This window comes from Myodes glareolus, chromosome 4 (assembly GCF_982192425.1).
Source record: "Myodes glareolus chromosome 4, mMyoGla1.1, whole genome shotgun sequence".
In the NCBI taxonomy this organism is placed as follows: Eukaryota; Metazoa; Chordata; class Mammalia; order Rodentia; family Cricetidae; genus Myodes; species Myodes glareolus.
In genome coordinates, this window is record NC_142029.1 from 36,755,847 (window position 1) to 36,775,263 (window position 19,417).

At 43.9% G+C, this 19,417-nt stretch overlaps 1 long non-coding RNA gene across 1 annotated transcript; it reads left to right on the forward strand.

The window, feature by feature from the left end:
• The first annotated feature begins 1,239 nt into the window (after positions 1–1,239).
• Positions 1,240–6,223, forward strand: LOC148122229 (uncharacterized). The gene is made up of 3 exons (XR_015737613.1): positions 1,240–1,334; positions 5,369–5,475; positions 5,988–6,223. It is a non-coding gene; the product is annotated as an uncharacterized LOC148122229 (long non-coding RNA).
• The last annotated feature ends 13,194 nt before the right edge of the window (positions 6,224–19,417 follow it).

Sequence of the window (19,417 nt, forward strand, 5' to 3'; positions counted from 1 at the left end):
TTACTGCTCATTGATAGTGCACTTGCTCAGACATGATCTGGGGTACATGGACCACGAGGTCAGTGTTGTTTTCACGACTCCTAACCACCATCCATTCTGCAGCATGTAGAGCAGGGAGTGATCTGACTATTTACTAGCTCCTTAAGACCACTCCTACCATAGATGTTGATACACAAAATAGCCCTGGAGAAAGGAAACAAAAAAGCTTCAGGAAAGGGCTCCCAATCCTGGATGCCAGCAAGTATATGAGTTAGGAAAGGAGTCAACATTAATTACTATATTCATGAGACATTGGAAGAAGATAATTTCAGCCTGTGAGTGGTTGAAAATATCAGTGGAGGAGAAAACAGCAGAAATAGTATAAGAATGGGAATTAGAGATGAAGCATGATCACATGGCTGAACGGAGGTCATCTGAATGAAGGTCACCTAAACAGAGATCACCTGAACAGAGGTCACCTGAGCGGAGGTCATCTGAATAGAGGTCACCTGAGTGGAGGTCATCTGAACAGAGGTCACCTGAACAGAGGTCACCTGAGCAGAGGTCATCTGAATAGAGGTCATCAGATACTAAAATTTTAGGAAGGGTGATATTGCTTCTTGCAGAGGAACAAATTCTAGATAGAAAGTCCGCTCATCATAGTGATGCATGCTTGAAACAATGTTGAAATGATCATATCAACTTACAATACTATATAATTTTGGTGGACAAAGCCATGGTGGGAAGTAGGATACGGTTAAATAATATTTTAAATGAGTCTTTTGTGAAGGAAGAGACCAGTTGGTGCCACACACTTGGTTGTTACAGAAACTTGCCACACAGCCCTTACAACCTGCGGCCACCACACAGCCCTTACAACCTGCGGCCACCACACAGCCCTTACAACCTGCGGGGACCACACAGCCCTTACAACCTGCAGCCACCACACAGCCCTTACAACCTGCAGCCACCACACTGCTCAGACAGCAGCCACAGGTGGAGAGGCAAGACCCTTCACCAGCACAGACATGAAAACTAGCTCAGCGCTCAGATGGTCACAGACATTTGTAGGAGTAAAGTATTTTAAATAAAATATGAACTGTTTAGACATCTTATAGATTATTTAATATGCAACAGTAGTCTATAAAAATGCCTGAGGAACCAAAAATGTCTCACTCAGTTTATTGAGAAGTTTGCATTGTTGCTATGGTCTGGAACTGAGCTTACATTACCTTTGAGGTATGCTGTGCTTCTAAAATCAGGTTCCTGACTTCTGAGCAATTGTATTGTAAGACATGACTGAAGAGAAAAGATTACTCAGAATACCCTCGATCAAGAGTTCACACTTACCCAAGGTAAGATTTTTAAATAGTCTCTATAAATGAAGACACGCAGCCTGTCCAAGATTAAACACTTAAAATATGAATAATTTCTTTTGAAAACTTCTATCTGAGGCAATAAGGCTCCCATGTTCTTTTGCACTCTGATACACTATTTAGAATAAGGAAACGCTGATGTTGGCCAGTGAGATGGCTCACTGGGTCAAGATGCCTTGAATTCAGTCCATGGAGGAAAGAAATGGACTCCCACAAGATGTGGGCGACAAGGTGCACTCTGCAGGTGCACTGCGGTATGTACTTGTGAGCTCATGCACACGCAAGGAAATAAATGTAAAGAATATCTTTAAAAGGAAAAGAGAGAGACTGGAGAGATGGCCCAGTTGTTAAAAGCAATTGCTGCCCTTCCAGAGGACCTAGATTCAATTCCTAGAAGCAACATTTGACTGCTCAAAACCTCCTGTAACTTCAGGTCCAGGGTATCTAACACCCTCTCCTGGATCCCATGGACACACACCCAAATAAATCTCCTTTTTAGAAAAGAAATATTGATTTAGCACACTGGAAAGGATATGGTCCACAGGAGGGTCACCATGATGACCAGATGTCAGTAAGGAAAGTGACTTCCTACGCTGATGTTGGTTCTCCAGCTCATCCATGATGAGATCACCTCCATTTATCTGGGACAGTCTCAGTTTGCTCTACTTTCTCCTAAGCCAACTTGTACCTGCCAAATTATGTGTGAATTTGGGATTGAAGAATGTAGATCTCTTGACCCTCAGGCAATCTCTTGATCTGCAGCAATGGTTCTCAACCTTCCTAATGCTGCGATACGTATCTTTAATACATACAGCTCCTCATGCTATGATGACGCCAATCATAAAATTATTTAGTTTTTACTTCATAACCATAATTTTGCTGTTGCTATGAACCATGATATAAATATCTGATGTGCAGAATGTCTGACCACTCCCCAAGGTGTCACGGCCCACAGGTTGAGAACTACTGCTCTGGCGTTTGTTCTATGTCATAGTCCCTCATTGGCTTACTCAACTCAGCTTCACATAATCTTCTGCACAAGGGCCTCTAAATTGTGGTGTTGGGTTTGACCTATGTCTGCAATACAAGTCTTCCTCCAAACTTTGAGTGAACATCTCTTTTTGCTGTTCTCATTCACTGTGTTTCTTTCTGGGGTACATGAAGCAAGATAACATCAAGGCCTTTCCACAAATCAGTGTCCAGCTTTTCTTTTGTGTTGTTTGTGAGACAGGGTTTCTCTGTGCAACACTGGCTGCAGACCCGGATGGCCGTGAACTCACAGAGATCCGCCAGCCTCTGCCTCCCAAGTGCTGGGATTAAAGGTGTGCGCCACCACTATCTGGCTCCATCACACGTTTTTCTAAGACTCTAGAAAGCACCCTGAGATTTACTCTTTTCCTCAACTGAGCTCTTATTACATTCTTCTATTCGAGGAACTGAGCACTTAGAAGAATGTTGAAGAGACGATTAACCCAGACACTGAAGGGTTAATGAGCTTAGGCCTGCTAACAAACGAGCCTGCCTTGCACACTGACCGACTAAGAGCCCTGGTCCAGAGACAAAGACTTTGTTAATTAGAGGATAAATACAAACATCAGTCTGAGCAATGACAGGTGACACAGGCTGACACAATGAACCAGACGTTACCTGGGCAAACTCCACAGAGAAGATTCCAAGATTAGCAGAGACTGGCTCACACAGGGGCTGCTGGGACTTTCCCATCCTTCCCTCCAAGGAGAGATTTCTCCAGAGAGAGAAGAGGGAGGGAGTTCTTTCTAAGCGCCATTATCTCTGACTTTCCTAGCCATTAGCTCTCCAAATATCCTTGACCAGAGCATCTGAAAACTGGAGGAAGGCTGCGGAGAACTGCTACTACCAGCCATTACTAGGGACATAAAGCAGCTGCCTCCTGAAGCAATTACCAGAAATAAATCCCAGGAACCAAAGACCTCCCTCCTAGCCCAGGCTATTTCTAGATATGCTGAATACCTGTGTGACCTCTTTCGTTCCACTGTCTTAGAGAGCCGTTAAGTTCCCAAACCTGGTGGGCCAGAAATGGCCTGGTAAAGAGGAAGAAACCTGTGGAAAGACAGAATCAAGAGGTCAGATGTTAGGTATACATGCCAAGCAGTGACTGAGAGTGGTTTAGAACCCCTGAGACTGGCCCGAGTGACTCCATGCTTTCTTAGAGAGTATACATAGTGTTGGGCACAAGCAGGGAGGAATCCCGTCAAGGTGCATCTCAGCTCCTTTCCCCCGAGTCTGGAAATTGCTCAGAGTCCTTAGATTCAGTCACAGGAATGGGTTTGCTGTGTACTAATCCTGAATTATCCAGGCTACCTAACTGATGCTGAATCATCCAATTTGTCACAGATTACAGTCTCGTTCTGGATTCTGCAGGCAGGCTGCTCCAAAAGAAGCAACAGTTCCCGTGACTGTTCCCAGTTAAGACACTTTGCTGGTGAATTTCCCCTTTCGGTGGGAAAGGATGGGTTTGACACGAGAAAGACTGTAATTCCCAACCTGGGTGCAGACCAAAGGCTTGAAACCATTGATGGGGTCAGAGCCATGAAACTGGGTTGCACTACAATCCAATCAGCAACAAATCACCAAATCTTCTGAAAACTCTATACCATCTTGTCTGGAAAGGGAGCATTCCTCTCTCTGCAGCTCAGGGTCTCCCCTCATGTCCACAGCAAGGCCGGCAAACAGCCAAGACGGCCTCCTCAGACTTCCATCTGCAGAGGAGAATGACTCTTCCAACTCTTTGTGATATTTTGGGAACATTAAGCTGAGTGAAATCGGGGGTCATCTAAGAGGTTAATGATCCAAAGTCTTAAGCGGACTGCACTAATCTATCCTACAAGAGCAGTGACTGTCATCTAATGTCTGAAAACGAGGACATAGGAAAGAGCTGAAGACGAGAACCCCTCACTCAGAAGCCGAGGCTCTGGCTGCTTAAGGGGAAGAAAGTAGAGAAGGGTTTCTACACGTCTGGCACTCAAGTTTGTGGCACATGTACACGTGGTAGGATCGTTCTTTTACTTTTAGAATGCAATATTCTGTAGATTAAGTTTTAAGTTCTAGGTTATCATCTACCCTTCTCTGAGCTAAATTGGGCTTTCTTCATTCACCAACTTGCCTCTGCAGACTGTGTTAATGGCTTCAGTTGGGCCCATCTGCTTCCTGGAAGTCCATTCATAATCCTGGCAAGTCCATACTTAACTATTTAAAACTCATTCCTTAGATATGACATCATTCACGTTCAGCGTTTCGCATGGGTGGGAATATTTCACTTGAGAAAAACTTTTTGGGCAAACAATCTCCAAGACAGGCTTTGGTGATCATCTCAGGCAGAGCTGCCATAGACAGCTCAATCCAAAGCAATTTTTTAAAAAAAAAACACACACAAATGATGTCATTGCATTCCGGAAAATGAGTTTCCACCAACAGAGGCTGTGTTCAGGCATCACCGAGTATCATAAAGGAAGGAAATCCTGTCTCATAAACATGGTAGATTCAGGCCTCCTGAGGTTATGCAGAGATCCGAATGTCGAGAGAAAATGTCCCTGAGAATGTAGCCTGTTTTAGCCTGCAGTGTGGGAGGCAGAACACTGAAATGGCATTCTAGTGACCATCGCTCTTGAGCAATCCTTTGCCTTTGGAATGCAGATAAAACCCAAGAAAGTTGTAAGATACAATAATTCAATTAGGTTGCCTTAGATGCCACAGCTGAGTGTGTTTTGTAACTGTGGTTGAAAATAATATGAAATTATCTGAACCATGTTACAGCCCAGTGTTGTCGGGTACCTAAGATTGCTGTGCAATGCAGTGTTGCAACTTGGGTACCTATAGATGGTTGTACAATGCAGTGTTGCAATTTGGGTACCTATAGATTGATGTGAAATTCAGTGTTGTGACTTGGGTACCTACAGATGACTGTGCAATGCAGTTACAACTCTTTCATCTTGCAGCTCCAGTCTAACTGAACGATTCCCCTTCCCCCTCTGCAGCCTGCAGCAGCCATCATTTTGCTTTCCATCTTTACGAATCTGAGAGTTCTAGATAACTTGCAAAAGAGGAAGCAGTAACCATGACTTATTGGTGTTAATTTAACATGGTAAGTTTGCAATGCTTGTTACAGACAGGCAAGGAACTAACACACCCATTACACTTTGTTTGGATCAGGTCATAGGTCATTCTAATTGTTAGAGCTAGTCTACTGGGCTCCGTGGCTCCTTTGTTCTCACCACACTCAAGACTAACTGTAACATTTTCTTTCTTTGACTTACTTATTTTTGAAGGGCAAACTCTTACTTTGTAAGTAGGTAATATGAATACATAGTTCACAATTGTCGGCCCATATTTCTATATGATATGGCAGCCAGGTTATCAAGCCATAGGCCCCACCTGAGGGTGTCATGTAACCTTTCAGACAGACTGTCACTACCTAACAAAAGGTCAGGATGTTGGTTTGCTCCTTTCTTTGTAATTTGGAGGGTGCCTGATAGAGATGCTGATTCAAACCTACGTGACAGCTAGCATACACAGCAGACAGGTAGTTGTGGATGTGACTAAAAGCCATTCACCTGGTTACCTAGGAGACAGAATGCTAATGTATTTATCCCTCAGTTAAGTTTTGGTACGAAGACTGCTTGGAGAATAAACGAGAGGAATTCTTCAGGATGTGAACTCGGGACATCATGAGGGATCACTGAGAATCTCCCTCCCAATAAAGCCGTGTGAGTTGTGTCTTTATTCCTGCGCCTCCACGCCGGTTCAGAGAGACAGTTTATGTTGGGGTCTGGTGGAGAGAAATAATTTATGGTTCAGGCTAGCACCGGACTCTGATACACAATAAAATACATAGCAAGATATATAGTCAAAGTCCTCCTACTAGTGGTGTTTTCCTCTGTCCTTGTTCTTGCCTCCCTTCCCCGCCACCGCTCAACCTCTGCTGTCAGCATCTCCACACTCTTCCCAGAGCCTTTAAAATGCAGTACATGAAGAAGACGGCTAATGATGCTCACTGCCCATTGTTCTCGTCTTAAATTGTTTCAGAATGCTTAGTTGGAGGAACTGGATACTAGGAATTAAAACTATATTCCCATGGCTCTTTTAGGCAAGTAGGTACAATATACATAGGGGTGTGTGTGCGTGTGTGTGTGTGTGTGTGTGTGTGTGTGTGTGTACACACACGTGTGTATGTGTGATGTTGGAGTCAAATCTACGAACCACTGAATCAGAACCCAAGCTCATCATATGGGCTATAAATAAGGGGTTATGTGGTACATGCCCTTTGACCCTTCTCAGTCTGCATCATACTGACTGGACTGTCGATGCTTCCTTATGTTCTCAAGGACAGAGCTGTGCTCAAACTGGATGGCCAGTGACCTAAAGGACAGGGAGAAGAATGCACACCAGAAATGGGAATGTTTATAAAGATTTGGGCAGGATTTGGAGAAACTGATGAAAGATTGTAATGAGCTCCAGAGCTAGCAACTAGGGAAGTCACCCACAGCCTCAGAACCGACTGCATAAGTAGATGGTCTACTGCTGCAGAACATGGTGCACAGAGCAGCAGGATCACTGTACAATAAAACACAGAGCCACTTCTTCCTTCCCACTCTCTGATGGGTCTTCTGATGATGCCCCATCCTGGCTGATTCTAGTCAGAAGCAGACCGTGACTCCAGACCGTGAGGGATCTTGTGTGCTGAGATGCACAAAGTTGATCTCTAGGGTCTCAGAGCAGGATGGGGGAAAGTGAAGAATGTGTCTGAAGTGATAAACAGACATCATCTTCTACACCAGCACCACTGTTGCCCTTAGTCAGAAGGAGAACCCGTGTCCCCAGTATAGAGAACATACAAAGTCTCACAGGTTATCTCTGTACCATGATGACGTTCTATCTTATTCCAAAGCATTCAGCATAGCACTGTTCATTTAGCAGAAAAGGGAGATCCAAGAATGTGGTGAACTTGTATCAAAATTCCAACTGCCTTTTTTTTTGGGTGGGGGATAATGAACAATTGAATTCTTAAATTCATATATGAATACAAAAGACTACAAATAGCACCCCTCTGAAAATCAAAAGTTCCGAGAAAAAGAGCAAAAAATGAGCACTCAGATCTTCCAGTTTTAAAATGCTCTGCAAAACAATAGTAATCAAGACCCCTGTGGTCCTGGTATAGAGGAAGTATATAATACAATAGATGGGAGAGGGCAGAAATCAATTTCATTCATGTTCATTTGATTTTTTGATACGGGTTCATTTGATTTTGATAAGACCACTGAATGAGAGACTTGTTCAGCATATGGTTTTCTGAATAAAAAAGAAAGAAGAGTCAATATACTTTACTCTCACCATATGCAAAAATTAACTCAGAAAGGATCAAAATCCTGAATAAAGAAGAAAAGCTATGAAATCCATAGAAGGGAACACAGTTATGAGGCTTCTTTGTGTCTTTTTGTCAGGCAAAAGTTTTTTACCTATAACACAAAAGCGCCCAATGACCAAAGGGAACATGCATAATTTGTTTCGGCCTCCTAAAAGTAATACTTCTATGTGGCAAAGGACCATCAAAAAAGTGACGGTCCTGTCCACACCAGAGAGACAGTCCCGGCAAATCCTATCTCTAATAAGGATGTAGCCTCAGAATATATAATGAATTTTCACAACGCAACAAAAAAAAGGCCAACTACAACGTGGGAAAAGGATTTGAACAGCCACAACTCCAAAGAAGATAAGCAAATGGTCAAAAGCAGATGAAAAGATGGCTCTATAGCCATCAGGCAATGCAAAGCAAGACACCAGAGGCCAGATGCTTACTGACTTCTAGAATAGCTTTAATAAACGTAACAGTCAGTGCTGGTGAGGAGGCGAGGAAATCAGAGCAATCCTATGATTGTCCATCCTGTAGCTGCTAGAAATGCAAACTATATCCTCCTGTGGGAGAGGCTAGGAGCATCTTCAAGACCCTGAATACAGAATACTATATTAAGCCAGCAATGGTATCTCTAGTTTTTAAAAGAAAGAAAGCAAATATTCACTCAAAAACATGTACATGAGTATTCATAGCCAAATTATTCATAGCAGTCAGAAGGAAAAATAATCCCAGTGAAAAACTTTAATCAATTAATCAACAAAACATGTTTTATTTGAAACAGAATATTAGTTAACAAAAAAAAGGATGGACTATGGACACCTGGTTGCATCGTGGATGAACCTTGAAAACATGATTTTACATAAGATGTACAAGACAACTCTTTGCATGATTCAATCTATATTAAATGTCTAGAGAGAGAAAATAGTGAGGGCAAGTGGGTGGAAGAGTAACTGGAAATAATTGGTGACAGAAGCTTCTTTTGGAGGTGATGAAAATATTCTGAAATTAGATAGTGGCGGTAATTGCATAGTGTGTGGTAAGTGTAGACAACCCTCCAAGTTGTACAACGTAAAATAGTGAGTTTTGTATTGCGTGAGTGTGGTGCTTTAGATGAGGACATGAGCCTCCATGGGCTCTTATATTTGAATACTTCGTGACAAAAGAGTGGGACTATTTGAAGATTAGAAGGATCAGGAGGTGTGCCCTTGTTGGAGGAAGTGTGTCATTGGAGGTGGACAGCCCCTGCCTGTTCTCCCTAGATTCAAAGGAAAAAGCTCTCAGCTACATCTTCAGCACCATGTCTGCCTGCCTGCCACCATACTTCCCACCATGATAATGGGCTGGTCTTCTGAAACTGTAAGACCCCAATTTACTTTATGAGTTACCTTGGTCAAAGTGTCTTTTCACAGCAGTAGAACAGTAGCTAAGACGGTGAGTTATATTTTTATCAAAATCTTTTGAAAAATGATCAGAGAAGGAAATGGGAAGACACTCAAAATAACTGCTGTATCTCTCGGTTCCACTGCCTCTGCCCTGTCAGTTCCACCATCTCCATATCTCTCAGTTCCATCCTGTCTCTGTGTCTCTCAGTTCCACCCTGTCTCTGTGTCTCTCAGTTCCACCCTGTCTCTGTGTCTCTCAGATCCACCCTGCCTCTGGCCTCTTGGTTCCACCATCTCCGCATCTCTCAGTTCCACCCTGTCTCTGTGTCTCTCAGTTCCACCCTGTCTCTGTGTCTCTCAGATCCACCCTGTCTCTGGCCTCTTGGTTCCACCTTCTCCGCATCTCTCAGTTCCACCCTGTCCCTGTGTCTCTCAGTTCTAACCTGTCTCTACATCTCTCCTTTCTCTAAACCTAACTTTAGATCACTCTTCTCTCTGCCACTGCCCATTCCACATTCCCCTGACCTGACTAGTTCCTCAGACGACTACCTTCTTCCGCTGAGAACGTGGCTCAAACTTTACTACAGTGGTAGACCAGCCCTGGAGTGTATTGATTGGTCATCGCAGTGAATCACCCAGGCTTTACAAGTCATCTGTGTTGTGCAGTAAAACTGACTTTCTCAATACTAAAAAATACAAAGTCTGATCAATGAATCACTTCCCATTCTTGGTGCTTTGTCTGGCAGGACCGACTTTCTCGACATTGGCACCGTGGCTCCTCTGCAGTCACTCCTTTACCCTCCTCTAGATTCAGTAGGTATGAGAAGTAAAATTGACCAGGGAAGAGGTTTAACTTTCCAATTAACAAGGTGGCCAGACTATACTATATGGAAAATCATTCCTCTCTTATGTCCCTGAACCTCCAAACCCAAAGGCATAAATCTATGGGTATGGGGGTAGAAAAGGAACATTCTGGAAGTGAGTATAAGAAATAATAATGATGAGAGGTGAAATCCCAACTTCTGTCTTCGGTTCTTGAACCCTGAGATGGCGTAAAGACAGACACTGCTGAAGGGTATCCCTGTCACCGTGCACACACTGTATGTAGGGGAGTGTGAGTGTTACTTCTCTGGAGATGCAAAGATATCCTGACTTATCGGCAAGTCGGGCTATAGCTATACTTACAGCCACAATAGGACAGCTCTGGAGGCTGGAGCCTCAATAGGACAGCTCAGCCCTGGAGGAAAAGTTTTCCTGAATTGTCAGGAAGCCAGGCTACCTAGAATTGCAGTAGGACAGATCTGGAGGCTGGAGCCACAATAGGACAGCTCAGCCCTGGAGGAAAGATGTCCTGACTGATTAGGAAGCTAGGTTACCTAGAGTTGTAATAGGAAAGCTCTGGAGGCTGGAGCCACAATAGGACAGCTCAGCCCTGGAGAAAAAGGTGTCCTGAATTGACAGGAAATCAGGCTTCCTGAAGCTGGAGTGGAGTGGGAGAATGGTCTCTCCACAGGATATAGCAATCTTTCTCCTCTCCTGGAGAGCCGCTACACCTGAGTTCTGCCCTGTTCCCCTAAGTGAATGTCCCAGCAAAGCAATCAGCTTCTTCTCCGGCCCAAGATGTTGCCTCTTTTGCTAACACTCTACTAAAGGAGAGAAGTCCCCTGCAGAAATGTAGCAATCTCCTCAGGCTTGACTAAAAGTTGTTACTTTTTCTGCTCAGCTTGTGAATGAATACCATCACTCAAGAGCCTTGAGAAACAGATTTGTTTTGAAGGAGGAGTGGAGTCCAGGAGACTGACTGCCTCTGCCAGTGGGTAAGGAGCAGCCTCCAAGGGAACAGGCAGAGAAGCTTATAGAGGGCTTCTTAGGGGCGGAGCTTTCCCAGGGAGAAGAGGGATTGGTTAGTTTTCCCTGCTCAGGCATTGATTAGTTTAGTTGGTCAGGGGTAGAGATGGTTCTGATTTCAGTATCAAACTGTGTTTCTTTCATTGGTCCTTTTTTAGCCTTTTGTCTCTAATCTTAGGACCAGGGCATGTTTATTTCACTGGCTCTGATTCTAGGGACAAAGTGTGTTTCCTTGGCCCTGGTTTCAGAATCAGGGCACGTTTCTTCAGTCCTGGGTTCCGGAATGAAGATGTTTCTTTCCCTGGCTCTGGTCTCAGATCCAGGGTGTGTTTCTTTTTCTGGCTTTGGGTTCAGAGTCAGGGTACTCAGCGATTGGCTGGTTTCTTGCTCCAGTTGGCCCTTTAACCCTACCTCGTATCCTCTGGAGCAGTACCCCTTCTTGCTGCAGTTCTTCACACTGTCTTTTCATGTAGCTTCTGGGTGATGGGGCACATGCCAAGACATGAAAATTATCCTGGTACAAGTCACTGTCAAATGCACTCAATCTGCACAAAGGCAGGGTAGAACATTATAAAAAAGGATCAGCATCCAGGAAAGGCCTGCTCTGCACTGGGATGAAGGGAAGGGGCCCTCTGCAAGACATCATCCAGCTTCCAACTTGTGAGAGGAAATAGCCTCAAGAGTTTTTCTCCTAGAAAGCAACAAACAAAAATTGCTACTAATGAGGTGCAGGGAGGCTGACTCCATCTCAAGCTGGCAGTCAACGTTGGCAGTGACAGCCACATGGTGCTTCAGAGCAATGGTTCTTAACCTGTGGGTCGTGACCCCTTTGGGATTGAATGACCATTTCAGGGTGGCCACCTAAGACCATGGGAAAACCCATCACTATTTGTAACAGTAGTAAATTTTCAGTTACAAAGTAGCAATGACAATAATTTTATGGCTGGGGTCACCACAACATGATGAAGTATATTAAAGGGTCACAGTACTAGGAACATTGAGAACCACTGCTCATGAGGCATGAAGGATGTACAAGGGAAAGGACTGAGGCTAGGCTTCATGTGTGACATGGGAGTGTCCACAAGAAGACCCCAAGAGGACAAGAGGTTATGAAAGACTATTTTATGAACTATGAAGGCAGGGCCTGAGTTGCAGTGGAGACCCCATTATTTGAAGATGTCAGACTCATAAGACATCTGCCAAGGAGAATTACATACAAGGAATGGAACTAACCTAAAAAAGACATGTATGTTATAGACAGCGAGGTTGGAGGGACAGAGTCATCTAAGCCTTTTGACATTGGACTCGGAGCTACAGGATTTGGTGCATTTGCTTTGCTGGGTTTTGATGTTATTTTGGCCAAGTATTTCCTCACCGTGGCCCCATTTCTTCCTTCTGAATGGTAATGTATATTCTGTGTCATTTTGTGTATGATGTATATAATTTGTCTTTTAATTTAATAGAGTATTACAGCTAAGAGATTATTTTTTAAGACTCAAAAGAGACTTGGGATCTCTAAATAATGTTGAGAGACTGGGAAAGACTAGAGACTTTTGAAGTTGTTATAAATTCATTTTATTTTGTGATATGACCATAAACCTGAAGGAGTCAGAGAGTGGAATGTGGTGGTTTGAATGAGGAATGCCCCTCATAGGCTCACTTGCTCCCAGTTGGTGGCACTATTGAAGAGATTTAGTTAGGAAGTATGTCATTGGTGTAGAACGAGGAAGCTTTGAGACTATATACCAGTTCCTACTTTCAGTTTGCTTCGTCAGTTTTATGCTTGCGTTTCAAGATGTGAGCCCTCAACTTTCTGCTCCTTCCTCCGTGCCTGTGGCTTGTTGCCATGCCTTCCCGCCATGACAGACTCTTGCTCCTCTGAAACTGTGAGCCCAAATAAACTCTTCCCTGGCGAAGTTGTCTTGGTGATGGTGTTTTATCGCAGCAACACAACAATAACTGACCCCCCTCTCTCTCCCTCTTCCTCTGAGCCCACCATGAGATAGTCTACTTTGCTCTACCACAACGCCCCTGCCCTACTATTCTGCCTCTTACTGGCTCAGAAATAATGGATCCAAGGAATCATGGACTGAAAGCAATAGTCAAAATAATTCTAACACACTTGTAGAGATGTGAGCTCCAGAACCTGGTTGTAATATAACCCTTTACAGAGGGATTCTGGTTTTGTTTTCTTATTGTTGCTTTTGGATCCAGGATAAATTTGAATTCAGGGCGGAGAGTCACTGACTTTCTTCTTGAAATCTTGTCAACAACAAGCTAGTGATCCCTAAGGAGCTACCACTGGGATCCACCTTTCAGGAGGCCAACGTCTCTAGAGACTTTCTGCTTATCTTTTGCTACTGCCATAAACCTTGATTGCCGTTTCTCATTCAAGGAACACTGGGCCTAGGTACTTGATGTTGACATTGGCCTAGGCCTTCAGGAGAAGAAAGAGAGAGCTCGCAGCAGCGTTTGTCCCCCACTGGCTATATGGTTGGCACTACCAATCTGGTTGGAGGGTGTTATCTCCTTTCCTTTCCCAGCTTAGTGCCCTTTTCAGAGTCGTGATTTATGTGCTTTATGAGAAAGGGTGTTGGCTAAGATGCAGCGACAGGGTAACCACATCTTTACAGCAGATAATATGAGCGCTTTCTTATCTCCTGCTGCCAAACCTGCCTGATAATAAGAATCCCTTGTGGGGTTTCCCAGACTCTGGTTTGCTGCCCTGCTGCTGCGGCAAGTCACAGAAAGTGCGTGAGTTGCTTTGTATATGTACTTGGTGAGTGCAGAGCCAGGGCCCTGTGCCTCCCAAACTCTTGTTTATACCACTAAGGAACAACATGCGTTTGAGCAAACCTCTAAGAAAGGGTAACGGCCATCTGCAAAGGGATTTACAATTTAAAGGACAACGTCACATGTAGTTTCTCGTTCTTACAGCACCACAGACCCAATGCAATTCCCCCACTTTACAGAGGCTCAGAAAAGTAAAGTGATTTGCCCAGGACAGTGTCTACGTGTTCAAATACCTATAGATGACAGGCAGTTCCATCCATCCTTTTAAATCCTTGATTAATTTGTTCATCTACTTACAATTGACCAGTCACTTGTATGGTAGTTAGAATGAAAATGGCCCCCATGGGCTCATAAAAGGATTAGGACATGTGACCTTATTGGAGTAGATGTGGCCTTGTTGGAAAAAATGTGTCACGGTGGGGAGGGGGCTTTAAGGTTTCAGAAGCTCACATCAGGCCCAGTGGCTCACTCTTTCTTCCTGCTGCTTGAGGATCCAGATGTAAAAAAAGTAGTAAAAAAAAGCTACTTTTCCAGGTCTGTCTGCACGCTGTCACGCTTTCTGCCATGATAATAATGGACTAAACCTCTGAATCTTTGCCAATTCTAATTAAATGCTTTCTTTTATAAAAGTTGCTATGGTCATGGTGTCTCTTCAGGGCAATAGAAACTCTAAGACAACTTGTGTGAAAAGTGTATTGTATACAGATGCCTCCTTGAGCCACATTACCAGGAAGCTTTGTTTACCATTGCTTTCTAGGGGAAACTTTCTGGGCCATTTCCTTTCACCATCTGGAAGCTTAATTGAGTGGGGTCTCCCTGAGGGTACCCTTCAGATCAGACCTCTCCTTGCTGGTTACTAACTCCCTTTACAATCACAACTTCTCAGAGCTGAAGAGATGGTTCAACAGTTAAGAGCACTGACTGTTCTTCTAGAGGACCCATGTTCAATTCCTAGCACCCACATGACAGGCCACAACTATCTATAACTCAAGTTCCAGGGGATCTGACACCCTCACACAGACATACATACAAGCAAAACATCAGTCAATATAAATAAATCATTTTTTTAAAAAAACTACAACTTCTCAGCCGAGCAGTAGTGGTACACGCCTTTAATCTCAATCCTCGGAAGGCAGAGACATATGGATTTCTGTGAGTTCGAGGTCACCCTGGTCTACAGAGAGAGTTCCAGGACAGGCTCCAAAGCTACAGAGAAACCCTATGTCAAAGAAACGAAACAAAACAAAAAGTACAACTTCTCTTTCCGCATGTGACTTTAGTATAACGTTAAGTTTTTAGAGTTCTTTTTTTCTCCCTAACCCAGACATTTTGTGTTTCTTTCTGTTCTTGCTATTTTTCACTGTAGACATGCATAAGCCTTATCAGTAACCACCAGCCTCAATGTTACACTGTCTTGAAATTTCCTCTGCCAAAGAAATTAGTATTCAACTTTTTGATTCAGCCTCAGGAAAGTTCTCAGGACATGGACACAAAGCGGCTACAGTCTTTGCTAAAATATCTCATTACTGCCCAAAAGTCCAGTTGCTAAACTTGGTTCCCCCTGAAACCTCTTCAGCTGGGCCTCCACCATCTGCATTGCTCTCAGACTGCTGTCTTCCAACCTCCTACCTTAATGGCCCGCTAAGCTTTGTTTATAGTTTCCAACTACTTCTCTAGTCAAAAGTTTAAAAGTCTTCTACCTTCCTCCAAAAACAACAGTTAAGTTCTTCACAGCAACACCCCACTCCTAGTACCAACTTCTGAATGTGTTGCTTTCTGCTGCTGTAATGAAACACACCATCACTAAGGCAACTTATAGAAAGGTTTATTTTGGCTTATAGTTCCAGTGGAATGAGAGGCAGTAATGGCGAGGTAGCCTAACAGCAAGCAACAAGCATAATGACCAGAGCATGAAGCTGAGAGCTCATGTCTTCCAAAGGAGACACGAAGAAGAGGCAACTAGAAGTGGCACTAGAAGTACAACCCAAGTGGTAAACTTCTTCTCACAAGTCTATGCCACCTCAATGTCCCCAAATAGTGCCACCAACTAGGAGTCAAGCATGCTGATTAGTTTTATTGTCTCCTTGATATCAGCTCTAGTTATCTGGGAAGAAGAAGACCTCAACTGAGGGACTGCTTCTTGCCTATTAGCCTGTAGAGAAACCTGTGGGATATTTTCCTGATTAATGTTTGATAAGGGAGAGCACAGCCACCCTAGGCCGAGAGTCCTGGGTGATATAAGAAAGTAAACTGAGGCGAGTCATGGGAGGAAGTCCGGAAGCATTTTTTTCACTCATCTCTGCTTTAATTCTTCTAAGTTCCTGTCCATCTTGGATTTCGGCCTTGGCTTCCCTCAGTGATTGACTGTTTCAGGACATAAAACCAAATAATTCCTTTTCTTTTCAAGTTGCTCTTGGCTGTGGTCCTTGGCACAACAACAGAAAGTAAGCTGTGACAGCAAGTGTTTAAATGCTGGAGCCTGTGGGGTACGTTTCTCATTCAAACCATCACAATGGAAATTCTTAACGAGAAATAGCGTATGACTATTCGTTACTGCACGATTTCCAGCAGCACAAACCCACCACCATCCTAGATATCCTGGGCTGGAAGAATAATTTTCCCAATACTGACATCCTCCAGGCTATTCCTCCAGAGAAGGAGTGGGCCCTCTGTGTGACCGCCTAGGAAATAGTATAGCCTTGTGCTTAACACAGCATTAATAGAAGTTAGAAAGTAACTTTCCCGGTGCTGAGTGCCGACACAGGAAACTCTGCCACTAGATGACACCTCCCAGCTCTAAACTACAGGCTTGGCTCTCAGCCCACTAATCACAGAATGAGAGGGGCTGGCCATACTCCCAACCTGGAAACTGATCTGACAAGAGAGTGTGAGAGGTTAGGAGATACCACACATCAACACTGGGCTATCCAGTCCCCTCCGATTACAGGGGCAGGCTGCTACCTCCTCCATTTCGCTTAAATGTTCTTGCCACATGTGGAGGAGGGAGTAGGATATTTAGTGTCACCTCGGATGAACAATGACAGGCTAATCCTAAATTGTGGGTTTTCTAACAAGCTTCACGCCAGCAGGCTGGATACGCCCACTCTCCCTCATTTACGCCTGACTATTGCAAGTTGGGTGTGCATCTGGACAGATAGACATCATATCTCTCCAAAAGGTAATCAGCACATCAAAGGTTACCATTAAAAATAGGACAAATGGCATCTGTAAGGACAGCTAATTACTAATTGTTCCTGGGAACCCCAAGACAACACTAGCATGCCCAGCAAGCAGTCTACCACTGAGCTACAGCCCTAGCCCTAGGGTAGCACTTTTGACCTTTATAGGGTTCCCGAAGAGTAAGAAAATGTCACCTCCAAATGAAGACTGACTTGAACAAAGACTACGCAGCTTGCCTGAGAGTCGCCTGCACAGACTTTCCCAAGCTCCTCTGTTCCAAGGGGAAGTTCTCGTCCTAGATCCACTCCGTTCATCTTCCAGGCAGCCTGGAGAAATGACAATCACCAAGTCCGCAGGCAAGCATCAGCATCAGAAACAGGTTGGCTCTGTAAAATTACCAGCCCATTGTTTACTTAAAAAAACGAAAAAGAACTCTTTCAAAAGATTTACTTACTCATAGCCAGGCAAAGTGGCACATGCCAGTAATCCCAACACTTAGGTGACAGAGACAGGTGGATCCCTGGGAATTTTAAGCCAGCCTGGTCTACATAGTAAGTTCCAGGACAACGAGAGCTACATAGTGAGACACTGTTTCAAAATGAACAAACAAACAGAAAGATTTTCTTTATTTTTATTTCATGTGTGTGGGTGTCTTAGTTAGGGTTTCTATTGCTGTGGAGAGACACCATGACCGTGGCAGCTCTTACAAAAGAAGGCATTTAGTGGTCGGAAGCACGGTGTCGTGCAGGCCACTCTAGACAGGTGCTCCATCGCTTCTATTTTTTCCTTCAGTTTTCCATTTAACATTGTTTTTATCTGCAAGTAAATTGTGTGTATACATATATGGTGTGTATTGTTTGGTATGGCTATGTGTACATGTGGGGTGAAGGAATGTACATGGGTGTATGCATGCCTGTAGAGACCACGGGTTGACACTGGTTGCCTTTCTCCACTTATTCTCTATCTTTTTTTTTTAACTTTTTGAAACAGGGTCTCTCACTAAACCTGAGGTTCTTCTCTTCAGCCGAAATGGACAGCCAAAGAGCTTCAGCGCAGCACCCCTCTCCACCACTCACCCCCAGCTGCTTCTTCTTCTTCTTCTTCTTCTTCTTCTTCTTCTTCTTCTTCTTCTTCTTCTTCTTCTTCTTCTTCTTCTTCTTCTTCTTCTTCCTCTTCCTCTTCCTCTTCCTCTTCCTCTTCCTCTTCCTCTTCCTCTTCTTCTTTGTCTTCTTAGATCAGGCTGACCTCGAACTCACAAAGATCTGCCTGCCTCTGCCTCCGGAGTGCTGGCATTAAAGGCGTGCGCCACCACTGCCTGGCCCACCCCCTGCTTTTTGTGAGTGTTCTAGTGTTGAGAGCTCAGGTTTTCCTACCTGCACAGCAGACATCTCACCGGCTAAGCCATCTCCCCACTCGTGAGCTCCAAGTGAGCATATCTCAGAGCTACGTGTGCACCAATGCCTGTCCCAGCACCATTCCCAGTGGCTGAGACATGGGACTAACCTAAGTGTCCCAGAACAGAGGGCTGGATAAAGAAAATGGGCTGGATTCACGGTGGAGGATTGTTCTGTCACAAAGAATAAAGTTATGTCATGAATGCAATTAGGGATTACTCATAGGAAGCAAACTGAGCCAGTCAGTCTTAGAAACACAAATATCTCTTTCTTTCACATGTGGTTTTCAATTAAATTTTATGTAAATACCAATGAAATGAAAGCAGAATAAAAACTTTCTAAGGGACCAAAAGAGACTAAGGGCACAGGTAACAAAAGGAAGGCAGAGGTGGGCGTGAATGGAATATGTTCGATTTATATGCTTGTATGAATACGTCCTTATGCAAAACAGTACCATGAACCATGGTACACAGTGAAAAAGATTTTAAAGAAATAATTGTTCATCTCTCTGTTTTGCTCTGCTTTTAAAAGTACATCTTTAATTTTTATATACATAATCTTAAACAATTTTCCATCCCTCACTCACTATCATAAAACAAGAAAAACATGTAATCACTTTTATGAAGGGCTGTGCTAGACGCTAAAGTACTAGGTTTGAATAAAGTAATCTCTGTCCCCAACCTGGCCCAGACACAATAAAAGCTTATGAGACGTGATTTAAATTCCAAGAGATAATGTAGGGAAGAAATAGAGGTTTGTCTCTGTTTACTCGGATTCCGTTGCTTGTCCAGCCCTGGCTACAGCCTGGTCGTACAGCCGTGGCTAGCTCCCTCACAAGATGCATTGTCAACTGGGGGAAAGCAATGTGGTATGGGGAATGGAAACTGCAGGAATGAGAAGCCAAGCAGTAGAAGGAACACAGTTAGTGGTGACAGACGTCAGGAAGAGGAGCAGAGAGCGAGGAAGAACCACAGTGCGGCTGGGGTCCAGAAAGTTACTGCGGTACCAACAGCAGCAGGACAGGCTTGCAGAGTCTCGAACTCTAAGTGGACTTCTGGATGCTCATGTGTCCACTGT